At 37.6% G+C, this 26364-nt stretch overlaps 1 protein-coding gene across 2 annotated transcripts in view; it reads right to left on the bottom strand.

Annotated features, from left to right (window-relative positions):
- The window catches only part of GALNTL6 (polypeptide N-acetylgalactosaminyltransferase like 6), a 1118979-nt gene that overhangs the window by 665264 nt on the left and 427351 nt on the right, over positions 1-26364 (bottom strand). The gene's annotated exons all lie outside the window — the stretch shown is intronic.

Genomic DNA, 26364 nt, shown 5'->3' with positions numbered 1-26364 from the left:
ACCAACACCAGGATAGAAAAACCTGAATTGTAATGGACTCATTCCTGAAGGCTCAGTGCAGACAAGTCCGAGAGTTGAACACTCCAAGGGAAGGAACCTAGTGATAAGGGCTCCGATAATTGTGTGAAGTTTACTTCCAAAGGCCCAACCAGGTTCTGAGAATGAATATAGAAGAAAAACCCTCTCATGCATCCAGGAAGGGAAGGAGAAAAAGAGCCATTTTGAAACAGCTCAGAGCACATTGTTCCTCTTACTAAGTCCTAGTCACAGAGCTTCACCCGCGGGCTATTATCAAAGGCTAATTGAGCAGGAAGAAGAGAAAGATCCAAATTCAGCTCACTTGAGCCATCCTATCTAACAAAAGAAGAGAGGAAAAAAGGCCTGAGAAAGTGTGAAGTTCGCAGTCCAGAGCCATAGGCTCACTAAAAGCCAGATTATAAGACTATAGATCATTTCCCTTCTCCCACACCCCATCCTCACATTACTAAAGGCCTATTTACAGCAATTCATCTTACCCAGCACATCATGCCCAGCTATCAAGAAAAATTTATAAGACATACCAAACAGGAAAATAAAAAACAAAACTGAAGACAGAGCAAGCATCAGAATCAGACATGGTAGGGATGTTGGAATTATCAGACTGGGAATGCAGAACACCTGTGATTGCTATGCTAAGGGCTCTATGGAAAAGTAAATAGCATGCAGGAATAGATCAGTAATGAAAGCCGAAAGATGTAAATTCTAGGAAAGTACAACAACAACAAAAAATGCTAGTGATAAAAACATTGTAACTGAAATAAAGAATGCCTTTGTTGGGTTTTTTGGTAGACTGGACACAGCTGTGGTGATAACCTCTGAGCTTGAGGATATGCTATCAGATGTCTCAAACCAAAAGCAAACAGGAAGAAGACTGGAACAGAATACCTAAGGACTTAGGTTACACACTTTGTAGACGTGTGTATCCTACAAAGTGTATAACATACACATAATGAGAATAATAGCAGAAGAAAGAAAGAAAGAACACAAGAAATATTGGAAACAACAAAGACTGAAAATTTACTTAATGTCAGCTACCAAGCCACACATTCAAGTATAGAACACACCAAACAGGATCAATGCCAAACAACTATAACAAAACTATACCGAGGCATGTTGTTTCATATTAAAGAAAAGTCAAAGATAAAGAAAAAATCTTGAAAGAAGCCAAAAGAAAAAAATACCTAAACTACAGAGGAACAAAGATAAGAATTACACCAGACTTCTCTGAAACCAAGCAAGCAAGAGGAGAATGAACTGAAATAAATAGTTGAAGGAAGAGGAATAAACAATACCCACCTGCAAAACTATCCTTCCAAAGTAAAGGAAAAATAAAACTTTCTGAGACAAATATTGAGGGAATTTGTTGCCAGTAGACCTGCCTTGTAAAAATGTTAAAAACCAAATTTATAGAGAAAGAAAAATATAGGTCAGAAATTTGGGTCCACATAAAGAAGGAAAAGCACTGAAGAAGGAATAAGGGAAGGTGAAATAAAAACAGAAGCCTTTTTATTTTTCTTACTCTAAATTGCTTTCACATTTCGTTAAAAAATAATACCAACCTGTATTCAATTATGTATATGTGCTGCCGAAGCGAGCACATCAATTATGTATTCTTATGTATATATATCATGTACAGTATATGCACACAATTATGTATGCTTACATAAAAGTGACAATGACAACAAGGATACAAGAAGTGGGGGGAAGGAATTGGAATTATTTTGTTAATATAAGGCATCCACATTATCTGTGAAGCAATGTAGTGTTATTTGGAAGTGGACTTGGATTAGTTGAAAATGTGTACTGAAAATTCTAGGGCAACCACTTAAAAGAGTAAAAGAATTTTTTTAAAAAGTATAACTGATATGCTAATAAAGGAGAGAAATCATATAAAATGCCCAAAGAAAACAATAAGAGGTAAGAAAATAGTAAAGAAAAAATAGAACAAGGAACAAGGAGGGCAACAAATTGAAAACAGTAACAAAATATGGTAGATATTAAACAATATCAATAATCATTTTCAATATGAGTGGTCTAAAGAATCAATTAACAGACAGAATTTGTTATAGTTAATAAAAATAAATCTAAGGTATTTTTATCCAGATGTTTTTCCTTTTATTGTTTCTTCTTCTTCTTCTTTTCTGAAAGAGACAGTGAGAGAGTCAGAGAGAGGGACAGAGAGGGACAAACAGGAAGGGAGAGAGATGAGAAGCATCAATTCTTCATTGTGGCTCCTTAGTTGTTCATTGATTGCTTTCTCATATGTGCCTTGACAGGGGGGTTACAACAGAGCAAGTGACCTCTTGTTCAAGCCAACAACCTTGGGCTCTAGCTAGTGACCTTGGGCTTCAAGCCAGCAACCTTGGGCTTCAAGCAAGTGATCATGGGCTCAAGCCAGTAATCATGGGGTCATGTCTATGATTCCATGTTCAAGCTGGTGATCCTGTGCTCAAGGCGGATGAGCCCATGCTCAAGCTGGCAACCTTGGGGTTTCAAACCTGGATCCTCCACATCCCAGTCCAACACTCTATCCACTGTGCCAATGCCTTGTCTGGCTTTTCTTTACATATTATATTTATAAAAAAAAGTTCTTTTCTATTCCAACATTATTCTTAAAATCCATTCATAAATTTAGAGTTTTATCAACATTATATTGTTTAGTCAATTATAATTTTGAAGCACCTGGAACTTATTTTTGTGTGAGAAATGAGAGTCTCACATTTATAATTTTTAACAAATGGTTAGATAGTTGTAGGAACAGCTATCTGAATTATCTTTTTGTCTCTAAAATTCAATAAAACATTAAGCCCTGGCTGGATAGTTGAGTTGGATGGTGTGTCATCCTGAAACACGGAAGTTGCCAGTTTGACTCCCTGGTCAGTGCACATATAGGAACAGATGTTCCTGACTCTCACTTTCCCTGCCTCTCTCAAAAAAAAAAAAAAAAAGAAATAAAGAAATTGTATGCTCCAGAAGCAGACTAAATACTTCCCCCATTTAAATAAAAAACACAAACAAACAAACAAAAATAAGTGTTTCACTTTTGGCATCAAAAAAGAAAATAGTGGATCTTACTTATTTTCTTGTTTTAATTTCTCAGGAGAAAATGCCACTTGCTTTATCATCTTCAGTGTAAACTAGTCTGTGAGAAATGTCATTTGTATAACAGCTCATTTTGAGCACCCACTATGTATAAAGTACCATGTTAAATCATTTTATATATATATATTTTTGCTCAATACCAGAACATTGTTCTGCCCATGTTACATATAAGTAAACAAAAGAAAGACTGACATTTTCTTTTTTTTTTCTTTTTTTTTTTCCTGAAGCTGGAAATGGGGAGGCAGTCAGACAGACTCCCGCATGTACCCGACTGGGATCCACCCGGCACGCCCACCAGGGGGCGATGCTCTGCCCATCAGGGGCGTCACTCTGTTGCGACCAGAGCCACTCTAGCGCCTGAGGCAGAGGCCATGGAGTCATCCCCAGCGCCTGGGCCATCTTTGCTCCAATGGAGCCTTGGCTGCGGGAGGGGAAGAGAGAGACAGAGAGGAAGGAGAGGGGGAGGGGTGGAGAAGCAGATGGGCACTTCTCCTGTGTGCCCTGGCTGGGAATCGAACCCAGGACTTCCGCACGCCAGGCCAATGCTCTACCACTGAGCAAACCGGCCAGGGCAAGACTGACATTTTCAATCAGCATTTCCACAATCAACAACTAGCCATCCAACCTGGAAAATTTTAAAGGGCTTATGAACTGGATTGATAAACCACTCCATAATCTTATGTAATAATAAAAAAAAGTCATAATTCATAGTATTCTTTACTTTCTTCAATAAATTTTTATTCTTAAACTTATGTGCCCTAAGTGAAGTAAATATAAACATCTGAGGCTTCGTTTCCATAATTTTCACAGATTTTTAATGCTGAGCTTTCAGATTCGGCTACTTTTATAAACTACAAATATAAAAATTTAAAGCTACACATCCATTAAAACATGTGTCAACCAAAGGGAAATACATATTCTTTGTATAATTTAGTCTTCAGATTGACAAATCTTCTGAGATAAGGTCTTGCAAATTAATGAGTGATTCTCTAAAGTTATAAAAGTTGCAAGTCACCAGTGACAGCATACTAGAAATTTCTTCATTGTAGTTGTGAGAATAGGTTTTAAAATTTTATGTTCTTATATACAGAGCCAGCACTTTTTACTGCAATTGCTACCAACTCCTCTTTAAGTTTTAGTATGCAGAGCCTCAGGGTGTATAAAATGTCATGTAATTTGAAATTTCCTTTTTCAAAACTAAAGCAAAAAAAAAAATCCAAACAAATAAACAAAATGCATATGTTGAAAAATGATATTACTCAGAGTTCTTTAGAGTAATTGTGAGTCTACAGATTTACCTATTTAACATTTTAAAAATTCTAATATAACTGTTATCAATTATAAATTCAAATCAATACTTTACCCTAATTCTAAGAAATAGTGCACTGTCTGCCATGTTTGAAAAATTATGAGAGGTAAAGTGTGTTAGTCTAAAAAAATCAAAATTTAAAATTAAATATGATATCAAAATGTACAGATATTAAGGAGAAAATTGCTAAGTCCTATAAATCTGTATCTGATATTGTATATATTCAAGGATATACTAGAATTTAACAGGGAAATTAAGTTAATTTTTTAAAAGTATACCTAGTATTTATTCTCCAAATAAAATGCCTATTTATCTAATCTGGTAGTCTTATAGATTGTTATATTTTTTTAGTTTTTAATGATATATTGATTATCTACTATATATACTACTAGATAGGGAAAGTGAAGAGTGTATAGTATGACCCAGGCCCTGAAAATACTAGAAATATACTTGGATTAAGAATATATAGGGTGTTGCCTGACCAGGCAGTGGTGCAGTGGATAGAGAATCAACCTGGGATATTTAGTCCCAGATTCAAAATCCTGAGATCGCTGGCTTGAGTGCGGGCTCACCAGCTTGAGTGTGGAGTTGCCGGCTATAGTGAGGGATCATAGACATGACCCCAGGGTCACTGGCTTGAACCCAAAGGTCTCTGCCTTGTACCCAAGGTCTCTGGCTTGAGCAAGGGGTCATTAGCTTGACTGGAGCCCCCCAGTCCAGGCACATATGAGAAAGCAATCAATGAACAACTAAGATGCCACAACAAAAAGTTGATGCTTCTCCTCTCTTCCCCTTCCTGTCTGTCTGTACCTCTCTCTGTCTGTCTCTCTCTCACTTGCTTAAAGAGAAAAAAGAAAGAAAGACTATATAGGGTGCTGCAAACTGAATGTTTATGTCACAGAAAATCCAGATGTTGAGATCCTAAGATGTGAGGGCATTTGGAGGTGAGGGCTTTGGGAAGTCACTGAGTCATGATGGACTAATATTCATGAAAGGGGTTAGTGCCCTTATGAAGGAGATCCCAGAAAGCTCCCTCACCCTTCCACCACATGAGAACACAGTGAAAAGACAGTCATCTATGAATGAGAAAGCAGGCCCTTATCGGAAACCAAACCTGCCAGTGTCTTGATCTTAGACTCCCCAGTCTCCATATCTGTGAGAAATAAAATTTCTGTTGTTTATATTTCACCCAGTCTGTGGTATTTTGTTACCTCAATCAAGTGGGCTAAGACAAGGCAAACCTATAAAACAGTTGTGAAAAGGAAATGTGGTATTTGTGGAAATGAATTAACTAAACAATAAACTCTATAAGAATTTCAAAATTATAGCAAACTAATGAACTCTGTGTGGCTTGGAAACTCCAACTAGAAAAAATGTGTTTTCAGCTCAAAGTTGAAGGTTAGTGATAGATTTATGTTGTTTCATATAGTCTTGGGCTGGAGAAACTACATAAGAAAGAGTTGAGGTGAATGATTTAGTATAGATAAAAATTTTGAAATCTGCAGTTTGGACAATAATTAATAAATCTATCTACATAGATTGGGGTCTTATAAAATGAAATACTGAGAGATAAAATAGGTTTTTGTCAAAGAAAAAATAAATCTAGTGAAAGATAGTTTAAGGTAATTAAACTTTCTCAGAAGTAATTAAAGTATAGGAATAACACAAAGAAATAAGTGTTTTAACACTTTTCCTGAGGGCTTATGAGGATGAGCAGTTGGAGCACTCAATAATTTATATAGCAGGCCTTATCTCTAATTTTCCTGGAGAGATTTTTTTATACTCAATCCATTTTCTCTCACCAGCATTCCAGCACTTTGTGCACATTTATTTCCCAAATCTACTTCCTACTTACCATTTATTGCTTATGATTCTAATTTGATATTTTTTGTTTTACCTCTTTTTTTTTAAAGAATGCTTTTTTTTATTACAGAGACAGAGAGAGATTCAGAGAGAGGGATAGATAGGGACAGACAGACAGGAATGGAGAGAGATGAGAAGCATCAATCATTAGTTTTTCGTTGCGACACCTTAGTTGTTCATTGATTGCTTTCTCATATGTGCCTTGACCATGGGCCTTCAGCAGACTGAGTAACCCCTTGCTTGAGCCAGCGACCTGGGGTTGAAGCTGGTGAACTTTTGCTCAAACCAGATGAGCCCTCACTCAAGCTGGCAACCTTGGGGTCTTGAACCTGGGTCCTCGGCATCCCATTTCGATGCTCTATCCACTGCGCCACTGCCTGGTCAGGCTGTTTTACCTCTTAATTGACTGGATCCATGAAAGCAGAAACCATTTTGCTATTCCTCAATCTAAAAGAGTGCCTGCCACATAGCAGATACTTAATAAATATCTTTAGTGATATACAATAATGAAGTGATAGGAAATGGGTATATTATTACCACATGAAAATAAAGACACTCATTTATTTATTCAAACTCACGTAGTGAGCATCTACTCTGAGACATACAGGCTAAGAATTAAGCTATGAATATCACAGTTATTGCTTTTGACATCATGTTTAAGAGAAAAAAGTAAAACCAGATCATTGTGATTTATTTATTTATTTATTTATTTCATTTAAGTGAGAGGAGGGGAGATAGAAAGACATATACCTGCATGGGCCATGACCAGCATTCACCCGGCAACCCGTACCAGGGGCAATGCTCTGCCCATCTGGAGTCCATACTTGCAACTGAGCTATTTTTAGCACCTGAGTCAGAGGCTCCATGGAGCCATCCTCAGCACCCAGGGCCCACAGCCAATGCACTGGAGTCAATTGAGCCATGGCTGCAGGAGGGGAAGAGAGAGAGAGAGGACAAGAGAAGGGGTAGGGGATGGGGAGGAGAAGCAGCTAGTTCCTTCTCCTGTGTGCCCTGACCAGTAATCAAACCCAAGACTTCCATACGCTGGGTCAACACTCTACCACTGAGCCAACTGGCCAGGGCCGATCATTTTGATTTAAAATAAAATGCAAGAATCTGTAAGATTATTGTGGAATGGGGCTATGTGTTGATATCTTTGGGTCAGGAACCATTAGCATAATATTTATTACATGGTTAGGCCCTCAAAGTACTTGTGAAATAAATGAGTGGATAATTGAAATTAATGTACTTACATTAAGTAAGTACAAAGGAGGAGGACAAAGGATGTGTATCTGAATGATAGGGGAACTTTCAGCAGACATGTAGGCAAGCAGAAAAGAATTGTTACAGGAATGGTAAAAAAAAGTGCGAGTGTAAGGTGTAATAAGGAATTTCAAATATGGTTTGGTATGTCTACAATGTGGTTTTTATAAGGTGGAGCAGTAGGAAACATGGCTGGAAAAGTAATAAATTGTTGGTTTTGCAATATTCTACAAGTGATGAAATGTCTAATTAAAGTGAAGTCAAATAAATCAATAATCCATACTGAAATCTCTAGGTAACAACTAAAAATCACACAAGAATGTATAACACAAAACTCAATAAATAAAAAAAGAAATAATAAAATATTATGTTAAATAAAAACAAAGCAGAAAATGATGAATTAAGAATCATATAACAAATGATACTTATAGAAAACAAACAGCAAAATTTAAATGAAATAGATTCATTAAAAATATTACCAAAATCAATAAAAAGAAATGTAATATCAAAATAGTACTGTCTGTTTTAAAATTTTTTTCACTAAATATTTACTGAATAAATGAATATTTAACTTTTAAATGTATTTTTCTAAATATATTTAGATATAATTGATATATAAAACTGTATACATTTAAGGTGTACAATGTGTTAATTTTATGCACTTATTTAATGAGAAATTACCACTGTAGCATTAGCTAACACTTCTATCACCTCACATTATTATGATTGCATTTTCTTGGCAAAGACACTTAAAATCTACTCTCATAACAACTTTCAAGTATATAATTCAATGTTGTTAACTATAATCACTGTGCTGTACATTAGCTATCCAGAACTTACTCATCTTATTAACTGGTAGTTTGTATCCTTTGACCAACTTCTCACGGTTTCCCTGTCCCCCCAGCCCCTAGTAATCACCATTCTTCTCTTTTCTATGAGTTTTTAGATTTGATATATATTTGATATACAGTATTTATCTTTCTCTGACCTATTTTGCTTAGCATATAAGCAATGCAGTAGGTTAATATTCAGCCTTGAAGAAGAAGGACATTTTTGTATTTATGACAACATAGATAGACCTTGAGACCATTATGTTTATCGAGTAAAATAAGTCATGAAGTTTAGAAAAATTTGAAAACTCCAGGCCCACATATTCACTGATAAATATTTTCAAACATTAAGGTGACAAATAGTACTATTTTCATACAAATATTTTTGAAAATAGAGAAACTTTCTTTTTTATACCAGCATGAGCCTGATATAAAAACTAGGTAAGGGTATTACAAGACAGAAATATATCAGTCCTATGTAATTCGTGAGTCTAGATAAAAAGATTCTCAACAAAATATTAGCAAATTAAGTCTATCAGTATTTTAAAAGACATATCATGACCAACTTGGATTTATTCCAGAAAGGCAATGTTGGCTTAACATTTAAAATTAAGCAATAAAAGAGACAGGTCATATTATTATCTCAGTGTATGCAAAAGTCATTTTATAGAACAACACATTCATAATAAAAACTTTCAGTAACCTTGAAATAGAAAGAAAATATTTTTAGTATGACATAAGGTTTCCACAATAAAACTACAACAAACATCACATATCATTGGTGAATTAATAAACACTTTCTTCCTGAGGTTGCAAACACAATTATAATGTCAATTATCACTAACTCTATCCAACCTAATCCTATCTTTTGGGCCTATCGAGTAAAATAAGTCATGAAGAAGAAATAAAAGCTATAAAGAATAAAAACTGGGACTTTTTTCCCAGCCAGCTTACAGCCTGTCTTTCACAGGATACAAAATTATGCTGTCTTTTCTTTTTTTTATACAACATACCAGAAAATACAGGACATCAAACTGAAGACAAGATGGCGATGGAGTAGGCAGATGTACCAATTTTCACCTCCCAGAACCAAAGTAGATTACAAACTAATTTTAAGAACCATCATCTGGAAAAACCAACTTTGGACTAAACTAAGAGGACTCTTCAACCAAGGAACACTGAAGAAGGCACACTGAGACTGGTAGGAAAAATGGAAACATGGAGAGGGGCCCAGCTCCCCAGAGCAAACAGCAGCCGGGAGAGACTCGTGTGGCGGGAAGCGAGTTTAGCAGAGATGGGAGGGTCGTGAGCCCCACAAACAAAGCCCCAGCATGCAACCCCAGAGCCTAGAAGAGGCGTATGGACAGTATTTAGCTGAAAACAAGACAGGATACTGTTTGTGAGAAAGAGACTGATTTCTCAAAACCAGGATTCTTCTTAAAGGGACCGCACTGAAAACTTTTCTCACAACCACTCACCCGGGGCTCTGGGGGATGGGAGAGAGGAGAGGACCAGAGTAGCAGGAAGAGAGTGTAATCTAGGAGGCACAGGGAGAAACATTTTGAGAGATAGTCACCCTAACCCCTGGGATGAGTCACTCCCCAAATCTGAAGTGAACATTTCCCCTGGAAACAGCAATACCAGCAAAGGGAAGCAGGACACCAGCCAAACAAGCTCTCCTGCAGCACTAAGAGCAGACTCGCTTAGAAGGAGGGAGCTTTCGGGACTACAGTAGTGAGTCTTAGGGTCTGAGCTGCAGCACCCCCACCCACATGGCTGAGGGGCGCCGGAGGGTGGGCGGTGGCAGGACATGGAAGCACAGTCCTGTCGGCAAGGGCGGAAGCCCAGGTGGCCACCACTGGGCACAGGTATGAGCTCAGTCTTGCCCGGCTGGGGAGGTGGGGACATGCAAAAGTGGTCAAACCCAGCTGCGGGCCACCTGCAATCCAGCCTGTGGGGGGAAGGGCGGGAACCCCAGAAGGAGTGGAGACCTGCCCTTGAGCAAGGGCACAGGAGTGCAGCCTTGCCCAGCCTGTGGAACAGAGGCTTGAGGCCTGACTTGGGAGCCGGCTCCTCCCGTAGGGGTGGAGCCAAAAGCCCAGAACAGGCGAAGTCCCACTACTGAGCATGGGCATGTAGTCCCACCCAGCCTGTGAAGCCAATGCTTGCAGTCGTCCCACGAGCAGGCTTCTCCTGCAGGGGCCAGAAGAAAGCCCAGAATTAGGCAGAGACACGCAGTTGAGCAAAGGTACTCACCCCTGTGCTCAGGGCTGGGCATAACGCCAACCACTGAAATGAGGGGAAGGCCAAGGCCACCGAGGCTTTTACACCTGAACATGTAATCACAGCCACTCCCATGAAGGAGAGGCAGAAACCACAGCAACAGCCCCAGTGGGTAGGCACTGTCAATGCCCATACGCAAATGCCCTAGGCAGAAACAGCAGAGGGGGTGGCAAGCCTGCAGACAGACCACACCTAGGGAACACAGAGGCCATATCCAGTGAACTACAGTGTCCAAAACCTTCTTTTACACAGACAAAATGAGAAGGCAGAGAAATGCAACAAAAATGAATCAAGAGCCCTGGCCGGTTGGCTCAGTGGTAGAGCGTCGGCCTGGCATGCAAAAGTCATGGATTTGATTCCCAGCCAGGGCACACAGGAGAGGCGCCCATCTGCTTCTCCACCCCTCCCCCTCTCCTTCCTCTCTGTCTCTCTCTTCCCCTCCTGCAGCCGAGGCTCCATTGGAGCAAAAGATGGCCCGGGCGCTGAGGATGGCTCCTTGGCCACTGCCCCAGGTGCTAGAGTGGCTCTGGTCGCGACAGAGCGATACCCCGGATGGGCAGAGCATCGCCCCCTGGTGGGCGTACCGGGTGGATCCCGGTCGGGCGCATGCGGGAGTCTGTCTGACTGCCTCCCCGTTTCCAGCTTCAGAAAAATACAAAAAAAAAAAAAAAAAATGAATCAAGAGAAATCCCCAGAAAAGAACCTCCATGAGTCAGATATAACCAAATTACCAGATGCAGAGTTTAAAATAATGATTGTTAGGATGCTCAAAGATATTAGAACAACAATAGATGGTAAGTATGAACACCTTAATAAAGAGATAGCAAATATAAAAAAGGACATTGAAATAATAAAAAAGAATCAGTCAGAAATAACAAATACACTATCATAAATGAAGAACACAATGGAAGGAATAAAAAGCAGGATGGATGAAGCTGAGAAACAAATCAGTGAGTTAGAGGACAGGATAAATGAAGGCACAGAAGCAGAGCAGAAAAAAGAAAAGAGACTCAAAAAGTCTGAGGAAACTCTAAGAGAGCTCTGTGACAATATGAAGAGAAATAACATCCACATCATAGGGGTTCCTGAACACGAAGAGAAAGAACAAGGGATAGAGACTTTGTTCAAACATATCATAGCTGAAAACTTCCCTCAGTTAAGGCAGAAAAACATCTCACAAGTTCAAGAAGCACAGAGAACTCCATTAAAGAGAAACCCCAAAAAATCTACACCAAGACACATCATATTTAAAATACCAAAGCTAAGTGATAAAGAGAAAATATTAAAAGTTGCTAAAGAAAAAAAGAATATCACCTACAAAGGAGCCCCCATTAGGATGACTTCTGACTTCTCAACAGAAACACTTGAGGCCAGAAGGGAATGGCAAGAAATATTCAAAGTAATGCAAAACAAGAGCCTGCAACCAAGACTACTTTATCCAGCAAGAATATCATTTAAAATTGAAGGAGAAATAAAAAGCTTTCCAGACAAAAAAAAAAAAAAAAAAAAAAACTCAAGGAATTCACTACAACCAAACCAATGCTGCAAGAAAAGCTAAGGGGCCTGTTGTAAATAGATCAAAGGAGAAAAAGAATATAGCAAAAGAGGAATACAGTTTTTAAGAATAAAATGGCAATAAACAACTACATATCTATAATAACCTTAAATGTAAATGGATTAAATGATCTGATCAAAAGACATAGGGTAGCTGCGTGGATAAGAAAACAGGACCCATACATATGCTGTCTACAAGAGACACAGCTTAAAACAAAAGATGCACATAGACTGAAGATAAAAGGATGGAAAAAAATATTTCACACAAATAAAAATGAAAAAAAAAGCTGGGGTAGCAATACTTATATCAGAAAAAATGGACTTTAAAACAAAGGCTATAGTAAGAGATAAAGAAGGTCACTACATAATGATAAAGGGAGCAATCCAACAGGAAGATATAAATAACCGTTATAAATATCTACGCACCTAATATAGGAGCACCTAAATATATAAAGCAGACTTTGATGGATTTAAAGGGTGACATCAACAGCAATACTATAACATTAGGGGATTTCAATACCCCACTAACATCACTAGATAGATCCTCAAGAAAGAAAATTAACAAAGAAACAGCAGACTTAAAGGACACACTAGATCAACTCAATTTAATAGATATCTTCAGAACCTTTCACCCTAAAGCAGCAGAATATACATTTTTTTCAAGTGCTCATGGTACATTCTCTAGGATAGACCACATGTTAGGGCACAAAAGCGGTCTCGACATTTTAAGAAGATTGAAATCATATCGAGCACTTTCTCTGATCACAATGGCATGAAACTAGAAATCAACCACAACAGAAAAACTGAAAAATACTCAAACACTTGGAAACTAAATAGCATGTTATTAAATAATGAATGGGTTAACAATGAGATCAAAGAAGAAATTAAAAAATTCATAGAAACAATGCAATGAGGAGCATATATAAACTCAAAATTTATGGGACACAGCAAAAGCAGTCCTGAGAGGGAAGTTCATAGCATTACAGGCATACCTTAAGAAGCTAGAAAAAGCTCAAATAAACAACTTGACCCTGCATCTAAAAGAAATAGAAAAAGAACAGCAAGTAAAACCTAGAGGTAGTAGAAGGAAGGAAATAATAAAGATCAAAGCAGAAATAAATGACATAGAGGCTAAAGAAACAATACAGAGGATCAATGAAACCAAGAGCTGGTTCTTTGAAAAGGTCAACAAGATCAATGAACCTTTAACCAGACTCACCAAGAAAAAAAGAAAGAGGACTCAAATAAATAAAATTAGAAATGAGAGTGGAGAAATAACAACTGACACAGAAGAAATACAAAATGTTGTAAGAAAATACTATGAAAAACTGTACGCCAAAAAACTAGACAACCTAGATGAAATGGACAAATTCCTTGAAACATATAATCATCCAAAAATTAATCTGGAAGAATCAGAAAACCTAAACAGACCAATTACAACATATGAGATTGAAACAATTATAAAAAAACTCCCCAAAAAGAAAAGTCCTGGGCATGATGGCTTCACAAGTGAATTCTACCAAATATTCAAAGAAGAACTAACTCCTATCCTTCTCAAGCTATTTCAAAAAATTCAAGAGGAAGGAGGACTTCCAAGGTTCTTTTATGAGGTGAGTATAATTCTGATTCCAAAACCAGGGAAAGACAACACAAAGAAAGAAAATTATAGGCCAATATTCCTGATGAATTTAGATGCTAAAATTCTCAACAAAATATTAGCAAACTGGATCCAGCAATATATGAAAAAAATTATACCCCACAATCAAGTGGGATTTATTCTTGGGAAGCAAGGCTGGTACAATATTCGCAAATCAATCAATGTGATTCATCACATAAACAAAAGGAAGGACAAAAACCACATGATAATTTCAATAGATGCAGAAAAAGCATTGATAAAATCCAGCACCCATTCATGATTAAAACTCTCAGCCAAGTGGGAATACAGGGAACATACCTCAACATGATAAAGGCCATCTATGACTAACCCACAGCCAACATCATACTCAAAGGGCAAAAATTAAAAGCAATCCCATTAAGATCAGGAACAAGGCAGGGGTGCCCCCTTTCACCACTCTTATTCAACATAGTTCTGGAAGTCCTAGCCACAGCAGTCAGACAAGAAAAAGATATAAAAGGCATCCAAATTAGAAAAGAAGAAGTAAAACTATCATTATTTGCAGATGATATGCTACTGTATATAGAAAACACTAAAGTCTCCGTCAAAAAAATACTGGACCTGATAAATGAATTCATCAATGTGGCAGGAAATAAAATTAATACTCAGAAATCAGAGGCATTTTTATACACTTACAATGAACTCTCAGTAAGAGAAATTAAGGACGCAATCCCCTTCACCATTGTAACCAAAAAAATAAAGTACATAGGAAGAAATTTAACCAGGAAGCTTAAAGATTTGTATTCAGAAAATTATAAAACATTGATAAAAGAAATCAGGGAAGATACAAACAAGTGGAAGCATATACCGTGCTCATGGTTAGGAAGAATACACATCATTAAAATGTCTATATTACCCAAAGCAATTTATAAATTCAATGCAATACCAATTAAAATACCCATGACTTACTTCAAAAATATAGAACACATATTCCAAAAATTTATATGGAACCAAAAGCAAACACGAATAGCCTCAGCAATCTTGAAAAGGAATAATAAAGTGGGAGATATCACACTTCCAGATATCAAGTTATACTACAAGGCCATTGTACTCAAAACAGCCTGGTACTGGCATAAGAACAGGCAAATAGATCAATGGAACAGAACTGAGAACCCAGAAAGAAACTCACACTTTTATGGACAACTGATATTTGACAAAGGACATAAGAGCATACATTTGAGTAAAGACAGCCTCTTTAACAAATGGTGTTGGGAAAATTGGACAGCTACCTGCAAAAAAATGAAAGTAGTCCACCAACTTACACCATTTATAAAAATAAACTCAAAATGGATAAAAGATTTAAATGTAAGCCGTAAAAGCATAAGCATCTTAGAAAAAAACATAGGCAGTAAGCTCTCTGATATCTCTCGCAGCAATATATTTGCCGATTTATCTCCATAGGCAAGTGAAATAAAAGACAGGATAAACAAATGGGACTATATCAAACTAAAAAGCTTTTGCACAGCTAAAGACAATAAGAACAGAATAAAAAAAACTACACAATGTGAGAATATATTTGACCATACATCTGATAAGGGGTTAATAACCAAAATTTATAAAGAACTTGTAAAACTCAACACCAGAAAGACAAACAATCCAATCAAAAAATGGGCAAAAAAATGAATAGGCCCTGGCCGGTTGGCTCAGTGGTAGAGGGTCGGCCTGGCATGCAGAAGTCCCGGGTTCAATTCCTGGCCAGGGCACACAGGAGAAGCGCCCATCTGCTTCTCCACCCCTCCCCCTCTCCTTCCTCTCTGTCTCTCTCTTCCCCTCCCCCAGACGAGGCTCCACTGGAGCAAAGATGGCCTGGGCGCTGGCGATGGCTCCTCGGCCTCTGCCCCAGGTGCTAGAGTGGCTCTGGTCACAACAGAGCAACCCCCCGGAGGGGCAGAGCATCGCCCCCTGGTGGGCAGAGCGTCACCCCCTGGTGGGCATGCCGGGTGGATCCCGGTCGGGCGCATGCGGGAGTCTGTCTGACTGTCTCTCCCCGTTTCCGGCTTCAGAAAAATACAGGAAAAAAAAAAAAAGAAATGAATAGATACTTCTCCAAAGAGGACATACAGATGGCCAATAGGCATATGAAGAAATGCTCAACATCACTAATCATTAGAGAAATGCAAATTAAAACCCAATGAGATATCACTTCATACCAGTCAGAATGGTGCTCATCAACAAAACAACACAGAATAAGTGCTGGTGAGGATGTGGAGAAAAGGGAACCCTCCTGCACTGCTGGTGGGAATGCAGACTGGTACAGCCACTGTGGAAAACAGTATGGAGATTCCTCAAAAAATTAAAAATTGAACTGGCTTTTGACCCAGCTATCCCACTTTTAGGAATATACCCCAAGAACACCATAGCACTGTTTTTGAAAAGAAGAAATGCACCCCCATGTTTATGGCAGCATTGTTCACAATAGTGAAGATCTGGAAACAGCCCAAGTGTCTGTCAGTGGACGGGTGGATTAAAAAGCTTTGGTACATATATACTATGGAACACTACTCAGCCATAAGGAATGATGACATATCTGATCATTTACAATAACATGTTTGGACCTTGAGAACATTATACTGAGCAAAATAAGTAAATCAGAAAAAACTAAGAACTATATGATTCCATACATAAGTGGGACATAAAAATGAGACTCAGAGACATGGACAAGAGTATGGGGGTTACGGGGTGGGGAGAGGAGAGGGAGGGTGTTGGGGGAGGGGAAGGGCACAAAGAAAACCAGTTAGAAGGTGACGGAAGACAATTGGACTTTGAGGGATGGGAATGCAGCATAATCAAATGTCAAAATAACCTAGAGATATTTTCTCTGAAAATATATACCCTGATTTATCAATGTCACCCCATTAAAATTAATTTAAAAAGAAAATAAACTTAAAAAAAGAATAAAACTGATATTGTTTTAATGCCATGATTGTGCACAAGAAGTTCAAGAAAATTTAAAACTATAAAATTTTACATTAATTTGTTAAGGTTGTTACTGATAAATGTCAATATTTAATATACTATAGATTAACAGTAAATTAGAAATACAATATTTAAAATAGCTTTTAAAATAATATGAAAATATAAAACATTAAGAAATGAATCTAATTAAGTATAGATAAGACAACTCTACATATTTAAAATATAAGAAATGTTTCTTAGAAGAATTAATGAAGAACTATATAATTGAAGTGATATGTCATGATCTTAGATTGCAAAAGATACATTAAGATTACCTATAATGTTATCCAATTTAAAATCATAAGAGTTTTTGCTTGTTGGCAACGTTATTGCTGTTATTGTTGTTTTTGGTGGTGGTGGTGATCATATGTATGTGTGGTGATGGGGGGAGACAATGAGATTGAAGACATGAATAAAAATGTATTTAGAAATGCAAAGTACCTAGAATACCCACCACAGTATTAAAGAAGAAAAATATAGTTGAGAAAATTAAAACCATACACATTTGACTATAGAATGAAACAATCTTATTTGCAATAATAATCTTGTGTGTGTGTGTGTGTGTGTGTGTGTGTGTGTGTGATAAAGACAGAGAGAGGGACAGACAGATAGGAAGGGAAAGAGATGAGAAGCATCAATTCTTTGTTGTGGCACCTTAGTTGTCCATTGATTGCTTTCTCATATGTACCTTAACCGGGAGGCTCTTGCTCAAACCAGTGACCTTGAGCTTCAAATCAGCGACCTTTGGGCTTAAGCCAGCAACCATGGGATCCTGTCTATGATTCCACCCTCAAGCAGCAACCCCACGCTTAAGCAGGACGAGCCCACACTCAAGCCGATGACCTCAGGTTTTGAACATGGGTCCTCTATGTCTCAGTCTAATGCTCTATCCACTGTGCCACCACCTGATCAGGCTGCAATAATAACCTCTTGAAATCATTTGTCAATAATCACAAAGGAAAAACTATATAATTTAGTCTTACAGCCAATCTATTAGAATAAATGGGGGTTCATTGTGGAAACAGACTATAGAATCCTTAAGAGCAAATTTAGGGCATAGCAAGATTCAATATGCACTTATTGCTTGACTGATTAAAATACAAAATATATTTAAAAGTAAGAAAGCAGCCTAACCAGGCGGTGGCACAGTGGATAGAGCGTCGGACTGGGATGCGGAAGGACCCAGGTTCAAGACCCCAGGGTTGCCAGCTTGAGCGCGGGCTCATCTGGCTTGAGCAAAAAGCTCACTAGCATGAACCCAAGGTCACTGGCTCGAGCAGGGGGTTACTCAGTCTGCTGAAGGCCCATAGTCATGGCACATATGAGAAAGCAATCAATGAAGAACTACAGTGTCGCAACAAAAAACTGATGATTGATGCTTCTCGTCTCTCTTCATTCCTGTCTGACTGTCCCTATCTATCCTTCTATCTGACTCTCTCATTGTCCCTGTAAAAAAATAAAAAATAAAAAATATATAATATGTTTAAAAAAGTAAGAAAGCAAAGATAAACTACATTAAAATGTACAAAGGTCTTTAACTGGAAGACTTATACTCTTTTTTTTGTTATTAAAATTTGCACAGATTAAGGAAATATAGTTTAATCTCAAATACTGAAAGAGGACATTATTGTATGACATACACGCAAATTAAAAATTTTCTCATAAAAGTTACAATTCATAGTGTTTCAATTAAAATTGTCTCCATTCCTCAATCTCAGAGGAACTAATTAAACTCACTCTTTCTTGTTAAAGCAAACTGATCCCAAAGCAGAGATGAAAGGGACTGAAGTCTCTGGACCTACAGTTGCAAGTTTTCCTTCCCAGATAAAGCAGATATAATAATGAAGGATACTCCATTATAAAGAGCCAAATGGAAAAAATATAGTGACAAACCAAGCTGAATCCTATTAAAGGAACCCAATGATTTCCAGTATAATTTAGATAAAAAGGTAAAGGCTTACAAGTAATAAATTATAAGATCATTCTCTATTAACTATGTGAGAAATAACAGAAATATGAAGAAGCAATTAAATCTCTTGACAAAATTAGTTTAAGCATCCACGAGTGGAGAGATTCTTACTATATCTTCTAGAGACGAGACTTGCTGCACCATATAACTACGCACTTGCTGAGTTTTAGTTGTGAAGAGATCAGAGAAGTCTAAGTTCATAACTTTGTTCTATCTCACTTAATAGCTCATGGCCAGCTTAGACTGCCTTTGTTGCACAGCCTCTTTGAGAGTGAATTTTGGCAGGTTTGAGCCAGGCCAGAGGGACTGTAGTTTCTCAGCTCATTTTAAATCAGTTTTGAGGCTGTTAAAGAATAGGTTTTGGAGATGTCGATATGTTTCATAAATTGCACATGTTTTGTTTGGTTTTTCTGAAACAGTTATTGTCATGAAGAACAAAATGCAATATGAGAAAAATATCTTTTAAAAATGTCAGGTAGGAAGGTAAATAATGATAATTACCAGAAATTATGAAATAACAAAATAATAATTAAAACACTATGATATTTTCAAATGTGAGGAGGAAATGATCCTTAGAAGAGAACCTAATTATAGAAGGTCACTTGGAGTACAGTGGGAGTCAATTAGAGAACGATGAGGAAGAGCTGATCACAATTGTCACCGCATAATGAGTGAATGAGTGTATTAAAACTGTATGAACTTTTCTTCATAACACATCTTATCCTTTTGTCAAGATAATTTTGATTTTCCAATTTTAACTTATGATTGAAAAAAAAGATACCCAAAACAATATAACTATGTATACATAGATTAATATTTTTCAAAGCATATTTATGTGGCAACATTCTTACAAAAATATAATAATTTAAACATTCATAAAGGGTAAACATAGAGCTATTACAGTACAACTATAGCCTTTGTTTTTTGTTGTTGTTGTTGTTTTTATTCAGTAGGAGGAGGGGAAGCAGAGACAGACTCCCACATGCACCTGGACCTGGATCCACCCAGCAAAACCACTAGGGGGCGATGCTCTGCCCAGCTGAGGCATTGCTCCATTACTCAGTAACCAAGCTCTTCATAGTGCCTGAGGCTATGAAGCTATCCTCAGTGCCCAGGGCCAACATGCTCCAATGGAGCCATGGCTGTAGGAGGGGAAGAGAGAAAGAGAGAGAGAGAGAGAAGCAAAAGAGGGAGGGGTAGAGAAGCAGATGGGCACTTCTCCTGTGTGCCCTGACTGGGAATGGAATCCAAAACTTCTACACACCGAGCTGATGTTCTACCACTGGCCAACCTGCTAAAGCTTAGAAGTTTTCAAATAAGTGCATATGCAAAGTTATCCCTATCAGGTGGTGAAAAGAATAAAGGAAATAAAAGGAAATGTAAAAAGGAGTTAAAATAGGCATGTTAATTATTCCTGGTATAATCCCTGGATTTTTATGATTTGACCTATTAATGTTTGAATGACCAACAACATTTATGAGTTCTATGTCAAAGATACCCAATACTTGAGTTACAATTTTCTATAAAAAACACTAGTCTCTGTATATTTTGCATATTAACCTTTTGTCATAGCTGTTTGCAAATATCTTTTCTCATTTGTTCAGTTGCCCTTTGCTTTTGCTGGCTGTTTTTTATGCTGTGCAGAAAAAAAGATTTTTAGTTTGGTATAGTCCCATTCACTTATTTTTGCTTTTTCTTCCCTTGCTTTTGAGGTCAAATTCATAAAATCCTCTCTAAGACCAATATCCATAAGGTTAGTATCTACATTTTTTCCATGTAATTTGTTGTTTCAGGTCTTATAGTTAGGTCTTTGATCCATTTTGAGTTAATTTTGTATATGGGGACAAGCAAGTCTAATTTCATTCTTTTGCATGTGGCTTTCCATTTTTTTCAGTGCCACCTACTATTGAAGAGCTTTTCTTTTGTCCATTGTATGTTTTTGGCTCCTCTGTCAAACTGTATAATGGTTATCAGAGGGGAAGGGGGGTAGTCAAGGTGAGAGGGGTTCAAGTATAGGGTGACAGCAGGAGGTTTGACTTTGGTTGGTAGTCACACAATACAGTACACCGATGATGTATCATAGAATTGTACACTTGAAACCCATATAGTTTTATTAACCAATGTTACCTCAATCAATTTAATAAAAAATAAAACAAACAAGACAACAAAAAAAGAAAATACCAGTTTCAAAAAATGTTCTGATAAAACTTTTCAGATATCAATGCATTGACTCATCCATATTTATTACCCACCTGTTATGTGCTAGAAATGGTATTAGCACAAGAAAAATAGATATAACAGCATACATGGTTTCAGACATTGTGGATATCACATAACTATGAAAATAGATCAAGGTAAGGTGACAAGGTATTTAAAAGATTCTAATTAAATAATTCTTCCCTCTTCTAAAATTATTTAAATATTTCCTATTTTATCTGAGTGACTTACTTCTATTTAAAGAACCACAATTAGTTTACTATTTATTTATTTAGTCAGAAAATAGTCTTTTTATTCTTAAAAAAAAAGGTAGCTCTGTCAAGCTTTATTATGGTGTGTACGTCAGGAAATGGCAGAACAATTCAGGACCTCCTTATTTTCTGACTTGGCCATGCAGTTACTTCTGTGCTTTGAGAGCAAGCCACTTGGTTTTTGAAGATGGGGCCAGAGTTCCCCCCTGCCTGCAGGCCTTGGGCATGCTGATTCTTTTGGTTCTTGTATGTAGTTCTTCATTCCCCAAGATTCCAGAAGCTTCCATAAATTTCTCAAGTTCAAAACTTATTCCCACTAAAGAAAAGTTCCACAGGAGGACTGTGCCTTCATTCCACACCCTGGCACATGCTCAGGTTTATTTAAGATCAGCTACCACTTTCCCTTGTCCAGGAAAAAGACTTCATCTAAGCCCAGTTAGGATGACTAATTCAGGTTTTAAAAGTATGTTTTCCTCTATTAATATAGTAGTTCTTTCTTAGGTTAATAAGACATTCTTGTAACAGCTATTTTTTGTACCAATTTTGTTATAAATTATAATGTGCATACATATATATAACACATATATTATATAATGTTATATATATATATATATATATATATATATATATATATATATATATATAAAATGTGGTGATATATAAAAGGATCTAACTATTTTATAGATCTCCACGAGCAATCAGTCAGGCATTTGTTAAGTAAAAGTGGTTTTAATAAACAGTCCAAATGAGAAGTTCTGAAGCCCGTGTCTTGTGGGCATGCACTCAGCATGCGGCTGTTTGCTGTGGTTGAAAGCCCTAGTTTCATGGGCGAAGGGCCAGGGAGAGCTCAGGCAGTTTGGGATGTTGTCAGGTTTTCATCCAAAGAGCCAGATGGTAATTATTCCCCTGCCATTTTGTCCTCAAAAAATGTAAGCTCTTCTCATTCAAAATAACAGAGAAAAATGAAGTGTTCTCCAAATAGCATTCACATCATTGTCTTTTAAGAATATTCCATTATGCACTAAAAAACACTGAACAAGAAAGCCAGATAAAATTTATCCAAAGGCAGTGGTGGGGGCTACAGAAAGGATGCTCCACATCTGGTGCACTGACCCCAAGGTGACCCGCCAGATGGTGCCAAGGCTCTGTTATACAGGGAGTATCTCTCGAATAAACTCAGTGAAGGAAAGAAACATTTGGGGACTAATGTCTCCTCACCTCTGCAGGCTTGAACTCATCCAGATGTCTGGCCTCCCTCCAACTTGTGGTTGGATCTGGTAAGGTCTGGTGCTTAGAAATGCTACTAAGGCCTGTCTGAGCCAACCCACTGAACCCTCAGGTCTTCAGGCACATGACAAATCTCCCATGTTCTCATGCCACTCTGTGGTTCCACTCCCCTCTGATGATTATACCTGCTTCCGTTCCAGACTATACTTCTCATTGGATCTCCCGTGCCACGAATAACCAGAGTCTTTACATCCTCATTTTCTTCAAAGTACCCTCAGAGGAAACCTGTTTGTCCCTTGAATAGGTCGCTGTATTTACAGCTCTCTGAGACAGATGGTGATCTTCCTTTCAAGATGTAGGAGTTTATTTAGAGAGCAGTTGCCTCTGGTCAAAAAGTAAATGTTGAGCATTGGCCCAGCGTGTGTAAGTCCTGGGTTTGATTCCTGGTCAGGGCACACAAGAAAAGTGTCCATCTGCTTCTCTACCCTTCCCTCTCTCCTTTCTCTCTATCTCTCTCTTCCCCTCCCACAGTCAAGGCTCCATTGGAGCAAAGTTGGCCTGGGTGCTGAGGATGGCTCCATGGCCTCTGCCTCAGGTGCTAGAATGGCTCTAATTGCAATGGAGCAATGGCCCAGATGGGCAGAGCATCACCCCATGGTGGGCATACTGGGTGGATCTTGATCACTTCAGAAAAATACCAAAAAAATGTGAATGTTCGTGCACCTTCTTCATGCACAATCTGCTGCTACCCACATGCTTTGGCTGTAAAACTCTATTCTTATTCTTGTTGCTGTCATCTTTTGATTTCTTCTATCATTCCCCACCATTCATAAGGTATTTTAGCAGACAACTTACAGTTGCCCAGTTGACTATATATAGTCTTACCATTATACATTGTGATTTTATTTTTCATATAGATAGCTAGCTCATCAATGTCCAGTTTTTTCCAAATGAGCTTCTTGTTCTATCTCAGTTGTTAGCTCATGGTCACATGTTGGTATTGCCATTATCCAAAACTACTCCACTATAGAAATCACCACTAGAAAACAATATCTCATCCTTCTGGTTTGCTCATTTTTTTATGTCTCCTATACTTGTCTTTGAACCCCATTAAGAACATGAGTATCCTGACACTCCACTTTCCTTCCTACCCATGGTTTCCTTCTTGTTTTCACTTTTCTTTCCAAACAGTAAAAATAATATAGGATTAGGCAAATGTAGGTTTACAGCTGTGCATATATGAAAAACAGAGTTTATTTTGTATTGTTATTTACTAATTACTGTGTTGTTTTCCTATGTTTCCCCCCACACACCCCGTATGAATAGAGCCACTTTAGAATGGAGTCAGAGCTGCTGTCCCAGAGAAACTCCTTTGCATGTCTTTCTCCTCAAGTTTGGTGTTTTAAAGCAAAAAGAAAATTATGTCATTCACAAACACTGCAAAAAGATCTAGTCATTAGAGCCAAAAGAAGTAGTCTAGATTACGTGGCCATATTAAAAATTATGTATAACATGACACATTTAGAATTAATTTTTCCAATTCTCATATTGGAAGAAAAAGTTTTTATTGAAATACTTCAAATTAATCTTTAGTAGGAAGAATCTCTTTTAAAAATAATTATGGGAAAATAAATGTAACTTAAACAATTAGATGAAAATTTTATAAAGGAAATGTATTCTCCAAAGAAATTTTTCATTAAAACACCATATAACAGCCTGACCTGTGGTGGCGCAGTGGGATAAAGCGTCAACCTGGGATACTGAGGTTGCCGGTTCGAAACCCTGGGCTTGCCTGGTCAAGGCACATATGGGAGTTGATGCTTCCTGCTCCTCCCCCTTCTCTCTCTCTCTCTCTCTCTCTCTCTCTCTGCCCTCTCTCTAAAAAATCAATAAATAAAATAAAAAAACAACAACAACAAAAAAAAACACCATATAACAAAAAAAAAAACAAAAAAAAAACTGGATCAAATTACATTTGGCCCAGGCCTAAAGCAGCATTGTACTCCAAACAACTGTTTGTAGACTAACAGAGAAGCAGACAGTATGACCACCTGACTAAAAGTCATTAAAGTCAGACTTTCAAATTAGCATCATTATGTTACTTATCCACAACTATAAAAATTTTTTCCTTAGCTTATTTATACCCACAGAAAGTCCTTCCTTATATTTATGTAATTATTATTCTCCCCTTTCTCATCCCTCTCCCTTGCCTTCACCTCCTAATAAGAACACTATTTGAATCACTGCTTCAATCCCCGCTTCCAGAACAGCTAGTTTTTGCATCTCAAATCAATGTTTGTTACCTCTCCCTTTGGCCTTTCATTTTTAGGTTACCAATACCAACACTTGATCCTTCTTCCCCCATTTCTTCCCCTGAAACTCATATTTTAACATACTGCTATCTGGCTTGTATTTTCCAATGTTATGAACAATTATCCACAGACTTCTTTATCTGATGAATTTATTTGAATTTTTATCTTGCTTTGACTTGACCCTATTTGGATTGACCTTCCTTCCTTCCTTCCTTCCTTCCTTCCTTCCTTCCTTCCTTCCTTCCTTCCTTCCTTCCTTCCTTCCCTCCTTCCTTCCCTCCCTCCCTCCCTCCCTCCCTCCCTCCCTCCCTCCCTCCCTCCTTCCTTCCTTCCTTCCTTCCTTCCTTCCTTCCTTCCTTCCTTCCTTCCTTCCTTCCTTCCTTCCCTCCCTCTTAAAACTGTCTCTTTTCTAACTTTCTTAAAAATTAAACTCTCTTGAATTTCCTTTTTCTCAAACCATGCTTCTTTTTTAAAGCCTATTTATTCATTTTAGAGAGGAGAGAGAATGAGAGTGAGAGAGAAAAAATGAGAGAGACAGAAAGGGGTAAGGAGCAGGAAGCATCAACTCCCATATGTGCCTTGACCAGACAAGTGCAGGGATTCAAACTGGCAACCTCAGAGTTCCAGGTCGATGCTTTATCCACTGTGCCACTACAGGTCAGGCCATGCTTATTTTTTATATTTGTAGGCTCATTCTTCTCACCTGGACATTGAAGTTTCTTCAGTTTTTTCCCTAGACAATCTTCTCTTCCTAGATCGCCTTTTGGTATAACCCGATTCACTTTTAGCCCCTTAATTATGATCTTTCAGCTTATGACAATCTAGTATATTTCTTTTGTCCAGATTTCTCTTCTCAAATTCATAGTCTATTTAGCATCTACACTTGTATGTCTCATCAGTACCTTGTATTGAACATGTCTAAACCTAACTTCCCAGATAGAAGTATTTTCAACCTTGAACTACTATTATAGCTTCTTAAATGGCCGTCCTGAAGCCAACCTTCCCTCCTCCAACTACCATCTTCTTTTTTTCATTCTGTCTTCTCCATTTAGTTATCTTTTTTACATTCTTCTCTGGTTTTGTCAAATTCTTTATGGACTTCTTTAGTACTTTAAAGACATTTCTCCAAAATCCTTAGGATAAAATCTGAATTCTTTAACTTGGTCTGTAAGACTGTTGATGATGTGTTCTATTGGACTTCTTTAATTCTTAGGAAGGCACATGAACTGTCTTGTCCTTCATATTTATTTTTTCCTCTACCTGGAACACTATTTCTCCATTCTCTATCCAACATTTCATTTATCTGATTGACTCTTACCTATTTTTCAGTTCTCAGTTTGAATTAGTTTCTTCAAGTAACCACAATGCATTTTCTTTCACTGTCATCACATGTGGATATGAACGCTGTATACCACACTGCTGTATAGCACCCAGCTTATGATAGATTCTCAGTATAATTACTGAGCAAATGAGTGAATTAATCCATTTATAAAGATGACAGAGGTCAAAGGCATT

Source organism: Saccopteryx leptura, chromosome 1, assembly GCF_036850995.1.
Source record: "Saccopteryx leptura isolate mSacLep1 chromosome 1, mSacLep1_pri_phased_curated, whole genome shotgun sequence".
NCBI lineage: Eukaryota > Metazoa > Chordata > Mammalia > Chiroptera > Emballonuridae > Saccopteryx > Saccopteryx leptura.
This window is presented reverse-complemented; position numbering and strand designations above follow the sequence as displayed.